The following is a 15837-nucleotide window of genomic DNA, read 5'->3' as shown; positions in this document are numbered from 1 at the left end:
AAGATCAACAACATCTCTGATTCCTGGGAAGGGGAGGACATGCTGTGTATGCTGAAGGTCCCAGGTTCAGTCCTCTGCATCTCCAGTGAAAAGGACCACGTAGCAGGTGATGTGAAAAGGATATCTGTCTGAGATCCTGAAGAGCTGCTAGCAGTCCAAGTAGACAATACTGTACTAAATGGATTGATGGTCCAATCTGGTATAAGGTGGCTTACCTAACTTGGTAAATGATGAATGCAACTCAGTTATGGAGAGTTACCATGAGGAGGGGATTAAAGGGCAAGCAGAAGTCAGTAACCTTCAGGCCTTGCTTATATGCTCCCAGAGGCTGGAATCCACACAAGCAGAAAGGACTTCCAAACATGCACAGGGGTATTTTCTTCATGATGCCTCATTGGGTGCAACTCTGGGGAGCATCCAGGTTTGGGGTATGGGGGGGCAGCTACAGTGGAAGGGGCAAGTGAAAAGTCCCTGCACACAAGCAGAACACTTTGTGGAAGCCTCTGGAATAGGGTTGCCAGGTTCGTGGCCTGAGACTCATCCTGTATCTTTAGGAGAAGAGAAAGTCAGCCAAGTGCAGGTGTTCTTGCAACACTGTAATGGGAAAAACCACAAGGTGGAATTCTCCCTTCCCCCTCCACAACTTTTAAAGATACAGAAGACCTCTTGGAGGCCGGGTCTGGCAACCAAGAGGTCTTCTGTATCTTTAAAAGTTGTGCAGGGGGAAGGGAGAATTCTACTGTGTAGTTTTTCTCATTACATTGTTGCAAGAACACCTGCACTTGGCTGACTTTCTCTTCTCCTAAAGATACAGGATCAGTCTCAGGCCAGGAACCTGGCAACCCTACTCCGGAATGCTAGACTAGATGAACCTTTGGTATGATCCAGCAAAGCCATTTTCATGTTCTTATTTATAAGGGTGACATTGATGGGTCTAGGAAGGTATAATTTGGGGGAAAGGCCATCACTTAGTGGTAGAACATCTGCTTTGCATGCAGAAGACCACAGGTTCAATCCTTTACATCACTAAGTAGGGCTCGGTAAGACTCCTGTTTGAGACCCTGGAAAGCTTCTGCCAGTCAGTGTAGATAGTACTGAGCTAGATGGACCAATGGTCTGACTCAGTAAAGTATGACAGCTTCCTATATTAATCCCCACATTATTGCATAACACACCTATAGGTGCATAGCACATCCATTGCATATATTGAATTTCCAGTCCTGTGTGCACCATTTACATTTCTATTTATCCACTCCCATTGCAGTTATATGTGAACCTTAGGGAAGCTTTTTATACTCAACAGCTCAACGCTATTCTTCACTAGTTAGCAAGGAATCTTCCACTATTTAGCTTTGTCTCTTTTCTTACAGCCTTCCAAGTCCCACAATCAACCCCTACCCTTCAATTTAATAGCTGTCTATAGGAGTAATTTATTGGGCACCCTTAAATTTATTTTAAAAACAGTGTGTTGTTGTAATCTAGCTATAAACTGTGTTGTAGCAGTGTACTTCTAAATCAAACCAGCATGTCAACAGCAGGCTGTGCTCTCGGAAGTCCCCGTGACTTAAATCCTATTTAATAATAGTAGTTAAGAATCTTTTGGCCAAGCTGACAAACAAAAAGAGGTTCATTGTGAGCACAGGAAGGTGTGTTTTCCACATGTAAAGCCTTCCATCTGCATTCCAGTGAGTATACTGTCATCTTCTATGTGGCAATATACATCTAACTCCCATTAACAAAAGTCGACTTTCCCTTGCATGGAGATAATATATTCCTTAAGGCTTTTCTTTAATACCTTTTAACCTATTTAGTAAATGTAACGCAGATACACAAAAAATTGACGAAAACAAGCACAGATCATGCAGAAACTAATTCCAGACATATAAATAAGCTGTTTATTATCCATAGGACTCTGAGTCTTTAACAATCTTGTGGGTGATTCAGTAGTAGTATAATACCTATCAATAATGTCCACTTTATTATTACAACCACCATCACAAGAGTTAATAGCATACTCAAGAGCTAATAGTACAGTCAAGAATTCAAATTCAGGTTGTCAACAGCAAGAGGGGCTCTGATTCAAATATGTGAATGCACCTAAATTTATTTCTTTTATTATTAAATTTGTATCCTACCCTTCCTCCCAAAGGGAACCCAGGGCACCAAAAACATTTTAAAATCAAAACATCTTTAAAACCATAAATGTAATACACAAAAGTAGTTATCTGCAGAAATTGTGAGGTAGACAGAGGTCAAAGATGGGTGCTGTTTACAACTGAGTTTGGAAGTAGGCTCTGGACATCGCATATGAGTCCAAAATAAATGTGTATTCTTTGCTGAAATAGGCCGATAGCCCTCCTGAGCTGTGTTCACTTTGCATTTGCAAGTTCTTGTACATTTAGAGGAGGAGAAGTTGGTCCACCCTCCACATCTACACAGGTTTTCTACATATAGCATAAGGCAGCATATTGGTTCCTGGGCCATCCCAAGACATTTCAATGCCTGAGGCAGAGCAACAAATGTCTACCCCACCCCCCAAGGTGCATAGTACCCAAGGCTAGTAAAGTTATTGCGACACCTGGGGGGGGACTCAACAAACAGCTCTCATTCCTTGAGAGTAAAATTTCAACAGCAGTAAATTAAATAACACTTTCATGATACCCAAAATCAGCTCCCTTAGGTGGCTTCCTCAGTTTGCCAAATAGTAGAACCAACCCTAACTGGTTCTCCCTCCAGCTTTTTTGAGGGAGGTGGCACATGTTGAGGCTCATAGAGTAGGGCTGGTTAGCAGTAAGTCTCTTCCTGGCACAGGAAGTCAATATGTAGTCCATTTCATCAATTGCTGGCCTGGTTCAAGGCTAACAAAGAGCCTTCTGGAGCCTTAAAGGCCAAAAAATAGATATTATGGCAGAACCTTTCAAGACTGACTGTTCTCAAAGCTCACCTTTATTGGGGGTCAAGAGGCAAGAAAGGGGGAAAAACACTCCTGGCTTCCTTTTCAAGTAACCTCATGGCCAAACCTTTTGGGGATCCTCTAACTTTTTTACTGCCATACCCTAGGAAGTATCGCTGCCTCTCTGCTCCTACTCATTAGGAAAATAGCGTTGCTTCTTCAACCAGGGCAGAGAAAGAAAATGTCTTCATCCAAACCACAGTACCCAGATGTATAAGAAGAGAAAGCTTTGACATCTATTTCACTACTTGTTTGCCTGTAATAAATTTCTGTTATTTTTGCATAATTGTATTGCAATTGATTGACGGAATGAGAAAGACTCTCAGAGGAAAAATGTTGTTTTCCCCACCCGCTTATAAAAAACGACTGAGAGAAACTGAGAATAAAGTTTATTAGATGTCTCTACAATAGAAGTTCAGTCTCTCTTTTGTTCAAAAAAAATTTCTCATTTTCAAATCAATAGTGTACAACAATACAGTGCTAATTCTGAACAGAAAAGCAAAATACAGAGTAAACAATATAACCCCCTCCTATGAGATCAAAGTATATACAGTAGGGGCCCGCTTTACGGCGCTTCGCTTTACAGCGATTCACTGATACAGCGGTCTCAATTAGACGCAATTAGACTAAAGCCCCACTCATACGGCGCTTGTTCCGCTTTTACAGTGGTTTTCAGGCATTGCGTGCCATTCTATTCAATGAGTTCCGCTTTACAGCGGGGGTCCAGAACGTAACCCGCTGTATGAGTGGAGCCCTACTGTAGACCATTACAGCCAGTAAGTATGCAGAGTATAGATAATATCTGAGTGTCTCTAGTGTTCCTGAATCAATCTATGCTATTTTCTCTTTTCCTCTTTCTTCATCACAACAGGTTTCTCGAGAATCCCGTGACCAGACGATGGATTTCTTGGTGCTGAGCTGTTCCTAACATATTGAATAAAAATATAACATGTGTTCTTGAAGTCATCTTTTTCTATTGTTTCATGCTGAGCTTTCCATTGTCTAGTCAAATTTCTCCATAAGAGCTATCTGGCATACTCTCTCTACCTAAGGCTTGAGAGACATATTAGAGGCTGACTTCCAATTATTTAGCAAGCTGCAACCATTAAAAAATCAGATTTTTAAACAGAAGTTCTTTTGCATAATTCATTAATAAATTCAATAACCCCAATCACAGGGAATTAATTGTCCTGTGATGATTCCTATTTCATCTAGTACTGACTTCCAGAATTGTTGGGCCTTCCCACATTCCCATCACATGTGGTAGTATGATCCTATCTGATTAAACAATAGAAACAGTCTCAATCAAATCCTGCATGAAACAGTCTATTTTGCTATTCTTGTTGCTGGCTGGCCTTTTAATGACATGATGACTATCTCCTACATATTAGGGCAGAAAGACAATATATTTACAATATAGACAAGTTTACAATCAGAAGTTTGGCTTAATCTATGAGTTACTTATCTACAATCATACAGACATGAAAATACACATGGCACAAATGTCCATCCACTCCTAAATTATATTCCTGTTCTTTGTAACCTGACAGACAGGCAACACAAACAGGCTGTCAGGGCACTTACAATGATGAAAAGACTCATAGTTCAATGTTGGAAGGATAGGTCTCTGCCCCCAATAAGTCTATGGACTGAAGACCTTACTGCCCACTCCGTATTTAGCATTTAGGGACTGGCAAATCTTTCAATTTCTGTTTCACCCAGTTTCTCATTTTTTCAGTCTTAAGTTCAGTTCTCCACATTTCCACGTTTCCAATTTTTTTAAAAAAGTCCTCATGAAAATTCATCAGCATTTTTGTGTGAATGTTTCCAAATACACATATTTGTGTATGCAGTTTTACCTAATATACCCATTTTGCAGATCACTTTCTTCTAATATAATGCATTTTTGCAAGATATTTTCACAAATATATGCATTTTATGCACACTTCACACTAGTACATTTTTGTGCATATTATTTGGCTGGACAATTCCATTGCAAAATTCAGAGAAGTGCAAATTTCAAAAAGATGACTGTGTTTTGGTTTGTGTATTGTTTCAGAAACTGTGAATTAGATAGCTTTGCCTTTAAATGCAAACTGAACTAAATTTCTTCCCCAGCCCTTAGCAGCATACTATCGACAGCAGCTTCCAGATACTTATTTGGACATCTGGACAGCATACACAGACATATATCCCCCCCGCCCAATTTAATCTGGATTTATCTTTTCTAGAGAAAATCCGTTAAGATGAAGAAAAAAACCACTGTTGCCAGTGTCCCATTTGCAATATCTGAATGACCCTTTACAATATGAAATCCCCGTCTGGAAGCCCCCTAAATCAGCAGGGGTGCCAGCAGGGTAGTACTTTGGGGCAGAAGTTGAGGGCCCCACTAAAAAAAATGAACAGGAGGGCCTGCAAACAAAGTAGGATTGACTTAACAGCAGTTTGACGTGAGTGAAATAATACACATTACTGTGTAAATGTTATATACACAGGATACATTTATAGCAAATTTAAAGTACATCACTTCTACCAAAGAATTCTGGGAACTGTAGCTGGTTAAGGATGCTGGGAACTGTAGCTCTGTGAAGCCTAAACTACAGTTCTCAGGATTCTGTGGCGTAACTCATGTTCTTTCAATGTATGGTGTATACACAGTGTAGTGTGGGCGTAGCATAAATCTATTGTGCAGAGTCAAAAACTACCTAACCACACCTCTGTAAATTAGGCCTTTATCCATTTTCTAGTGAAGACACTAGCTGATTTTTGCTCTTCTCCTGCCTCAAAGTTGTTACTCTCTTTGGTGTCAGTATTACATTATGAAAGGGTTCTAAGTGTATGGGTTACTAAAACAATCAACATGAGGAATAGCATGAAGAACAATTCAATCTCAAACCAATTTATTTGTATAAATTAAACGTGTTTCAAAAGGATTTACATGTCAATGTGTGATGGCAGATCATGGAACGCTGCCCTTCCAAGCAAACATTTTAATCTGTGGTAACTCAGTCCTTGAATGCTCTTCGCATTTATGAGTAACAGCACTATTTTAACACCTGCCACTTAGAACATGATATCATTGCAGTTAACTGCTAAATGGCAGGTGTTCCTGTATCTGTTGTGAAAACTGTGGTGCTTTCCTTGCAAATATGTATTTACATTGTTTTTGGGAGGGAGGAACATCACTGTGGGTGAAAAGGGGTATTATCATTATGGCCTTTTGTTGTCTCAAATCAGTGTTTTTCAAACCCTTGGGTTTACAAAGTTCCCATGATGGGGAAAATTGGTATGGGATATATGCTCCAGCGTGTCAGATCATCATTAACCTTTTCTCACAATGTGGAGTTGCAGAAGAATAATAGGTGGATTCTTCTGGCTTGTCCTTATGGATGGTTGCCTCTCTTAAATATTTATTTACTTACATTTGTTGTTATTATTATTATTATTATTATTATTATTATTATTATTATTATTATTATTGTCCTGCCCTTCCTCCAAAGGAACTCACAGTGCCAATACCTTCTTTCTTCTGCCAATGCATGCAAAGTGGTTTACATTTTAAAATAATGGCTCACTAAGACATAATTCCAAAGGAAAAAAGAATTGAAAGGAAAGAGAAAAAAAGTGTATCCAGGTATATCAATTCCTTCATGCATTTACAGACAGAAGTTAATAATGATGACCATGTGGTGTGGTCACTGCAGAAGCATCCTGGGAGGATAGGAGCCAAATGGCAGTAGATTCCATCTGAGCCAATGGAGAGGTCTTTGCTTACCTCACCTTTTCCTGAGATGCAGCCTGGTGGAATGGATGCTGAGATGGCAACAGTTCTAGCAGAGGAGGGGCCAAACAGTAGTTGATTCCAGCTGTACTGATGGAGGGATCATCACCATCTGATGCAACTAAGCAGAACGGTGGCTTTGGCCTATTCACAAGGTTGACACACATTATTCAGTTACTACTAGGAATTTAAGTTTAGGCAACTCACTTCAGCATTACAAGTTCTCTTCCATATGTTCTGACATTGGTTTCTGCAAAAAAAAAAAATTATTGTGTACAACTGTTTCACAAATGTATATGTTCTGCTTCAATCAGGAATGTGTAGGCCTATTGCTATATTAGGCTAACAATAAACATTACCAATAAACTATTGTGTCAAAGGCAATTTGGGGTCAGAGTGCATAATGTCCATTTAATTTGAGACTCTGCTTTCTAAACATCATATTTGACAAGGTTGCAAAAAAAAAATTGTCCTTGGGTGGGGAGTCTTTGTTTCCTCTTATTTAACAACTATTTTAAAGCACTTGCATCCTCTTCAAGTACGATACTTCTTTTTTAGTTTCTATTTCTCTTTTATTTTAAAAATCACACAGACGTTCAGCAGCAGTTACTGTAAAACCAACACAACGAGGGCTGCAATCCAATACATGTCTACTAAGAAGTAGGCTCCACTGGATCCAATGTGTATTGGATTGCAGCCTAAGTCACATACTATATGTACACTGGAGACACTTTATTTTTAAAAAAATAATGTATGCTAATAACAAATTCACTTCTCTGAGTGCCTATCCTTATGTAGCTAAAACGGCAGCATCCATGAACAAGAGGCAGGTATCAGCATGCTCACGGGAACCTTTATGTTTGCAGAAATGCAAACAAATCTGGAGGGGGGGACACTAAGGGGGCAATAGCCCCCCCCCACACAAACAACTGAATTAGCAATAAGCATGCTTTGTGGACATAGAATGCTGACTGCCTATTGGGAGGGAAGAAATGGAAAACAAAGGGGGGCGAACTAGAAAGAAAGTATGGCTGATGGGCTGGAACACAGAACAAAAGCATCCTACACTCCAACATTTTAATGCAGGTCTCACATTTATTTATTCATTTATTTTATTACCCTGCTGCACCATAGGGTTCCTTTTCAGTGGCCTCGCATCCCAGAGGCTGATCAGTTTGCACCAGCAGTTCGGTAGCATTAGGTATTTTTTCTACATTTGTTGGGCCCACACAGACTGGCAGATGCTGGGGGCAGAGGCAGCTTCTTGGCCATTCCCCCTGAGCGGTGTCCAAACAGCAGCTTGCTTGTTGCTGGTCTAAGCTGGTTGTCTTGCCTACTTGCCTTTTTCCAATGTGTCACAGACAGTATTGTTGGGGAAAGCCCTTGACCAAGGGAAAAGGATGAGAGGCAGCCACCCCAGGCCATGTGCTCCAGCAAATACTGGACATGCACATGCACTGTTCTGCTCATGTAATGCACGTGGTGCCAGCTTTGTTGCTTTGGAGCATTTGTTTGGCAGCAAGCAGGTGTCAGGCAGAACGGTTAGCAAATAGTGGAACTCCCACCCCATAGAGGTGTGTCTGGCACTGACACTTTACACCGTCTGTCAGTTGCTTAAGACGCACCTGCTCACCCTGGTCTTTGGAAGAGAAGTATGATTTTTTTAAAAAAAAAGTTGCCCTCCCTGCAAATATAATTGTTAGCTGCTATGTGTTTAAGAACATAAGAAGAGCCCTGATGGATCATGCCAAAGGCCCATCTAGTCCAGCATCCTATTCTCACAATGGGCAGCTGATGCCTGTGGGACGCCTGCTATCAGGACCTGAGTGCAACTGCACTGTCCTCACTTGGGATTCCCAGCAACGGATATTCAGAGACATCCTGCCTCTGACAGTAGAGCTAGAACACAGCCATCATGGCAAGTAGCCATTATTAGCCATATCCTCATTAAATCTGTCTAATCCCCTTTTAAATCTGTCCAATTCTATCACTACTACTTGTGGGAGTGAATTCCACAGGAGCTGTGTGAAGAAGTACTTCCTTTTCATGTCCTGAATCTTCCAACATTCAGCTTCATTAGATGGCCGCAAGTTCTAGTACTGAGGGTTGGGGGCAAGGAACTATCCACATTCTCCATATTATGCATAATCTTATATACCTCTATCATATCCCCCCCAGAGACCCAGTGTGGCATAGTGGTTAGAGTGTTGGACTAGGACCTGGGAGACCAGGGTTCGAATCCTCACATAGCCATGAAGCTCACTGGGTGACCTTGGGCCAGTCGCTGCCTCTCAGCCTCAGAGGGAGGCAATGGTAAACCACCTCTGAATACTGCTTGCCATGAAAACCCTATTCATAGGGTTGCCATAAATTGGAATCGACTTGAAGGCAGTCCATTTCCATTTCCATCATGTCCTCCCCTTACCTGTCTTTTTTTCTAAACTACAAAGCCCCAAATGCTGTAACCTTTCTTCACAGAGGAGTTGCTCCAACCTTTTGACCATTTTGTTTGCCCTTTTTTAGTCTATGTAACCCACCCTGGCACCTTAGGATGAAGGATAGGAAAGAAATACCAGCAAGAAGGAAATAGTGGCTAGGTGTTGGAGGGCATATGTGTGCCACATGCCCTGACCTGTGCTCCCTAAGCTAGCCTGCTGCCCTCAGGTGTCATGGAAGACATTGTCCTGTTGTCAGTGTTGAAGCAAATTTCAAGTGGCAGAGTGGTGGGCTTCTCTACATGGAATTGGAGGGTAGGCACCAATTTGTTCTTTGCTTCCGGCAGCAAAGTGTCTTGGGCCAGTCCTGACTAAACTAAAAGGCTAACTTTAGTGTGTGATGTGCTGACCTGGGAGACCGATGTTAAAAAATCCACTTGGCTACAAGGCTCATTGAGTGACTTTGAGCTAGTTGCTCTCAGCCTAATCTACTTCACATGGTTGTTCTTAGGATGATTAGGACTGTAGCTCAGTGGAAGAGCATCTGCCCAAGGTCTCAAGTTCAATCCCCAGCATATCCAAATAGGGCTGGGAGAGACCCTTGTCTGTAGACAATACTGAGCTAGATGGACCAATGGTGTGACTCATTGTAAGGCAGCTTCCTACGTTCCTATACAAGCAGGGAGAACATATACTTACACTCTTGAGTTCTTTGGGAAAAGAGGGGGATAAAACTGTAATAAGTAATCATCACCCAAGAGACGAAGGGCTACAACTGGCATATTCAGAAAAGCCAAACCATCATTGACAAATGTGGATCTGACCATGTTCCTTTGGCAGCTCAGGCTTTTCATCTACATGGAGGCAAATTCTGTCTGGTTTTTATCTCACGTTGTAATGCAGTCCTAGGAATGAAATCTGTTTTGGCCAAATAGTAAACAAATCCATCTTCCTAACCTGCTGGAGAACTTTTGTCCTTATCTGCATTGTCAAATGATGACAAAGACATCCTACTAGTTGGCTTCCAGGCTGCTTGTCTCCTGCTGTGAGAAACTGGAATTCATGCTGTCAGTCCAGTGGGGGGAATTCCAAACACAATGATGGCTAGAAGAGACATTGGTTTACAAAAATAAGAGGGCTACCGCTCTTTAGAGAAAATCATGAAATAGAGACTAACAAGGACTTTTTCCTGTCTTCAACTTCTTCTCCCCCCTGTTCCCCATTGCCTAACTAATTGTGAACTATACAGGAGGGGGAAATGCTCACAGTTTAAATGAGTCTTCCCCAAGTAAATGGTTGTCAATAACCACTATTCTTTTGTTTTAAGATGTGCATATTCCTGAGTTCAAGGACGGGTAAAGGCCCGCCTATAACTGATAAGAACATCCTTATTACTCCCCCCCCATGATGCCACTTTGTGTTCTCTTATTTGATGAAATCACAGCAAAGCTCTTTCTATATCCTTTCAGACTAATTATTTCAGCACTGTATAGTTCTTAAAAACGTGTGTCATAGGAATCTCACTCTGAAACGTCTTCTTTATTCTTTACACTACAACAAATATTCTAATTGTAGCAGGCCAACAACAAATATACCAATGGGCAATGTAGGACAATTTTGAAAGAACTCTGTATTCTCCTGTAAATTGACAGGAACACTGGAAACTGCCTTATACTGAGTGAGAACACTGGTCTATCCAGCTCAGCATTGTTTGCACTGACAGACTGTGGCGCTGCAGGATGGCCACCTGGTTGGCCACTGTGAGAACAGGTTGCTGGACTAGATGGGCCAGCAGGCTCTTCTTATGTTCTTAGGATTTCAGATGTGATATTTCCAGCTCTATCTGGAGATGTCAAGCATTGAACCCAGGACCTTCTGCATGCAAAGCAAATGTTCTATCACTGAGCTAGTGCCTTTCATATGGCCACTCTACCAGCAATAAAGGATATTATCTGATGCTCACTATGTGATGAGGCCCTTCAGATTAATGAGCACCTTCTGCATAGGATGATTAGATTCCTCAATGTTTAGAGGGGAATCTAATGCTAGGTCCCCTAAGTCAGTTTGACATCTTACAGGCTTGATCCTATCTTATTACTGCGGCTATCACATGGCCACAACTTCTGCTAATTAGGTAACATTATAAATGTTTGGGAAAACATGGTGTGCATTTTTCCATTGATATTTGATACTATTTAAAGAAAAGAGGGAGGGAAATTTATCACAATATACTTGTCTTCAAATTGCTAACCATAAATACAATAAACATAACTCTTTCTCAGAGCTAACAGGTGTACCATCCCAGAGCAGATCTGTGTTTACTTTTAAAAACACCTGCTGATTTCGGTGTGTGTTTTTTTAAAATCCTTTAATCAACACTTAGAAGAGAGATATCTTTTGTTCGTTACCTTAATCTTACGCTCAAAGCACATGTAAATCCAGGTAAGTGTTATATTTGCCAGCTTTGTAGTTATTGTTTTATCATTTCTCTTTATCTTTACAACTTAGATGATGTTTCATTGCACTTTCAACCGTTTTCCTGCATCTGCACTAAGGTTGGCTAATAATGGGGTGCTAAAACCTGCATGTGTCCTTTACAAAGGAAACAAAAAACATTCAAGTTATATTTTCACTACAGACAATATTCGGTTTTCAGAACAGCTGCTAGTTTAATGATATGTTAACAGCATCTTTGATTCTTTATATTAATTACTGCAATTGTGAGGCTCCAATGCTTCCTTTGAGACCAACTGCATTTTCTAAACCATTAAATGAGCTCTTTATAACAGGTAAGGTGTTATTTGGTCACTGTTATTAAGCAGATTTCTGCTAGCTTGAAAACATGCAAAATTTGAAGCTACACAGAACTTTTTGATCAAGCAAAACTAGAGAAAATTTGGGCTCAGAACTTATGCACAGCAGATGAAGTGGTAAATCTGTATAGAGGCCAGATGCGAAAAAAGAGATAGGGCTCCTTCACCTTTTGGTTGTACAGAAAATGGAACTCCAGCAGTGTTCCTACAAATTCCGAAATGCCCTCTTTGATACAACCATTTGTTGTGGTCTTTGGGATAAAACAGTTATGTGGTTCTATCTCTAACAGGGTAAAAATGGTAAAAACCAAATGACCAACAACCAGCCCCATATCCAACCCCCACAATTTTAACAGAATAAATCCAACAAGCTTTATCCAGTAGAGTATATAAAATTAGTTCACTCATAATCTTTTCATGTATACAGAGATACAGGCACAGCTTAGGAAATCAGAAAGAAGAAATGTAGGTTACTTCAAGCCATAGTTTTCAGCTTCTGGCAAGCAACCTCATGGCTGCTTTCTCATGTGGTAAGAAACTTCAAAAGATCTGCACAGAAAGGAGGAAAACAACAACCAAACAGGACGCTGCATCACAGAAAGCCATAGAGCTTCCCTTGTCCCCAGTGGCGTCACTACGGTTGGTGTCACCTGGTGCGGTAACTCATGGTGTCACCCCCATGGACCTCCTCCTGTATCAGACCATACAGAATCCTTAGTAATGTTTTTTGTACTAATGTTACTTGTAAATCGTAATTCCCATATATCACTGAATGTAATGGCAATAGTAGTGACATAAACAACTAGCAAAATTAAAATTACACCTTTGAATTACAATATCATACGCACAGCTCAAATTCTTGCTCTTATTACTAATGGGAGTTAATTATCTTGCATATGCCCATAGTAAATTTTCAGATACTTTCAGACCCTCAGCAATTTTCAAGTGGTCTACGTAGAAGAAAGGTTTGGGAACCCCTGGAATAAGACACCTGCTTATGTTCCTATGCTGCTCTCTCCCCTCATTTAGGGGCCTAGGATGCTTGCGTGTGGACACACCTCCTTACAATTATGGAAAGTGATTCTTAATAATAAGTCTCCAGACACAAAGTTACATAGGTATTTATCAGTTGTTTAGGAGAAAATTCAGAAGTGCAGAGTCCCTTCATGATAGTTACAGCCACATACACCCTTTTTTGCTCCTGGAATAAGAATGAGATCTTTGTTAATGCATTCTCTCACAACAACAAACATCTCTAGGAGCCAATCAGCATGAAAGTGGAGAGCGTTAGCAACTGAGAAGAGTCTTCTCAGTGGATGACTCACCTCCTTTCACTCTGATTGGCTCCAATCTGCAGAAAAGGCAAGGAAGCATATTAGAAGACTCTTCTCAGTGACTAACACACTCCCTTTTCATGCTGACTGTAGGATGCTTGGAGACATAGGAACCCTGCTCCCAAAAGAGCAGAGGGACTAAGATCCCCTGGGCGATTACCCTCCTGGTGCTTATGGACATGACCGTAATATATTTTGTAAAGTGCAAGTTTGATATTATTTATTAAGTGTGTTTAGGATTACACTGATGGCATTCCCAAATATGTACTTTCACACAGACTTTGGTTTTCCATAACACAATGTTTATCCAAGCCTCCACACTTGGGGGGGGCACTACTTGCACACCCCTTCCATAAGCACATCAAAGTTGGATACACACCTGAACCAAGACCCAGACAAAAGGGCACTCAAAACAAAAAGGTAATTACAGTGGCTGAGTAGATCTTGTACAGTGGTTATACTGACTGGGCAGTCACTGTCCTTCACATTTTACAAAATACTTTTTCCTATACAAAGATTAAATTTCTGTGTATGAAAAGGTAATATATGAAGTGGTCTCAATAGTGAGAAAAGTAAACAAGTGAATGGTGATCCAAATGTTTTTCATTCTCCCGTTATGAAGCTATCTGCCAGATGATGTATCACCTTCCCTACTCATGCAGCGTAGACTGAAAAAACAGCACCCAAGCCACCATTCAATATGTGCACGTGTTCTTTCCAACATGAATCTACAGGTCTCAAAAAGTAATGTGTGACAAAGTCCTCAAACACCGTATAACATGCCTCAAACATGGTCTCTTGTTCTACCAGCATGCTTCCACACCATCACTTTGCCAAAACATAAGGATAGGTAAATTGCTTTTAGGGAGGTTCACAATTATGATTTCCTATTTATTTAATCTAAAAATATTTAAAATACATAAAAACAGCCAGGGGAAGATATTGGAGAAATATAAAATAAATACAAATAAAAAAGGGGGGGGAGGTGAAGAGACCTTAAATGTGCTACTCACCATCTCTCAGCCTATCCTCCCCTCAGGATGAAAACAATGGAGAACCATGACCACCCCCAGGAAGAAGGGCACACTTAAAATGTAGAGGAAAAAATCATCTACAACCATAGTGTGAAATCAAATACTTATTGGGACACAGTATGAAGAAATATTTATATAAACATGACTCTCAAATATGTTTATGAATTACACAATCTGTAAATATATTTATAGTGCAATCCGATGCTTGTTTACTCAGAAGCAAGTCCCAATGTATTCAATGGGGCTTACTCAAACTGGGAAGTGTGCAGAGAACTATAGCCTCAAGTGATAAGGAACTTGTCCTTTTAAGCTGAGACCTTATCCCAGTCTGAGTCTGTGTTGGAATTGCTTTTTAATATGTTTTTAAACCTTTTCTTTTTTTAAAAGCTTTTAAAAAATATTTTCAAAGATGTTTTAATATATTTTAAAGTCTGTTTTTATGATGTTTTAAAGTGCTTTTAGTGCTTTTGTTTGCCGCCCTGGGCTCCTACTGGGAGGAAGGGCAGGATATAAATCAAATAATAAATAAATAAACTTCATTCACCCAACCCATAGTTCAGAATCATGCCTCTTTAGACTGTTTTCCAACTGTTTATTCTTGCTTTATGGTTATTGGATTTTAAATGGCTTTATTTCTTGTTGTGAGCTGCCTTGGTTTCCAACCCTACCTCACAGGGTTGTTGGAAAGACTACACACACACACACACTGCGGATGTATAAATACATACAGCCCATATAATAGTTTATTGTTAAACCAGTTGGTCATTGCAGAAAAATCAGTATTAGTTTTAAAAAGATCAGTATTCGTTTCCTACAGAATAAAAACTGTAATACCTAAGTAAGCCCTGCCTACTTGCTTTAAAATAGGACTGGAGGAGGGAGAGACAGAAAGAGAACACAAACACAATTCTTTTTTACATTCACTCCAAAGTCCCATTGATTTTCAGCACATTCATAACCATGTCTACTCAAAAGTAAAACCTATTGAATTCAATGGGATTTACTCTGGACATATGGGATTAGCAATGCTTTTACCCCCACAAAAGCAAGTACTGAGAAGGTTTTGAAAACACTGCCCAGGATCTGACTCCTACACACAAGAGGGGAAAAAACTGAAATGTATATACTTACCCAATTTATGAGATTTTCAGATAAACGGGGGGGGGGGTAACCACCATTTTCTGGCCTTGCAATGAGGTTTACTAGACACTGCCACAGGTCAAACAAACACTTCACTGATTGGCTGCAATCCTGAATGGGCGGGGTTAAAGCTACAAAGTGCTATACAGTAGTTTAAAAAAAGATTTAAAGGGGGCGGCTGATGTTTTTATGTATATCTCGAGAACTGGACCACCTAGAAACTTAATTTTTTTTTAAATTAAAGCTGAGACTCACCCCCCTGTGGTGGTGTCACCTGGTGCACTGCACACACCCCGCACACCCCGCGTGATGCCACTAGGGGGCAGCTGACGTTTTTATGTATATCT

This window comes from Rhineura floridana, chromosome 10 (genome assembly GCF_030035675.1).
Source record: "Rhineura floridana isolate rRhiFlo1 chromosome 10, rRhiFlo1.hap2, whole genome shotgun sequence".
In the NCBI taxonomy this organism is placed as follows: domain Eukaryota; kingdom Metazoa; phylum Chordata; class Lepidosauria; order Squamata; family Rhineuridae; genus Rhineura; species Rhineura floridana.
The sequence above is the reverse complement of the archived record's forward strand: the minus strand, read 5'-3'. Positions refer to the sequence as shown.